The sequence below is a fragment of the Eimeria mitis genome, genomic scaffold (assembly GCF_000499745.2).
Source record: "Eimeria mitis Houghton genomic scaffold, Emh_scaff789, whole genome shotgun sequence".
Lineage (NCBI taxonomy): Eukaryota > Apicomplexa > Conoidasida > Eucoccidiorida > Eimeriidae > Eimeria > Eimeria mitis.
The window spans coordinates 2,028-2,472 of NW_013575795.1; the positions used below are offsets into that span (position 1 = coordinate 2,028).

At 36.9% G+C, this 445-nt stretch overlaps 1 protein-coding gene across 1 annotated transcript in view; it reads right to left on the reverse strand.

Annotated features, from left to right (window-relative positions):
* Positions 1 to 445, reverse strand: part of EMH_0022320 (ATP-dependent RNA helicase, related) — a gene marked incomplete at both ends in the record, with an annotated part of 9,877 nt that overhangs the window by 1,765 nt on the left and 7,667 nt on the right. The gene's annotated exons all lie outside the window — the stretch shown is intronic.

The window sequence follows — 445 nt, forward strand, 5'->3', positions numbered from 1 at the left end:
CCCCACCTGAAAAGAAAAACCCTAAACCCTAAACCCTAAACCCTCGGTTGAAAGTTTGTGTTAGAGATACAGAAAAGGGTTTATTGTTAGGGTTTATATATTATTTTAAGGGTTTATTAGGGTTTATGAGGGTTTAGGGTTTATAGAACCTTGACGATGATGGTTCCTTTATCTGAAAGTTTAAGAAATATATTTGAGGGTTTGAGGTCTCTGTGTATAACCCCGTTCTGGTGTATGTACTAGGGTTTAGGGTTTATTAGGGTTTATTAGGGTTTATGAGGGTTTAGGGTTTATAGAACCTTGACGATGATGGTTCCTTTATCTGCGAGTTTAAGAAATATATTTGAGGGTTTGAGGTCTCTGTGTATAACCCCTTTCTGGTGTATGTACTAGGGTTTAGGGTTTATTAGGGTTTATTAGGGTTTATTAGGGTTTATGAGGGTTT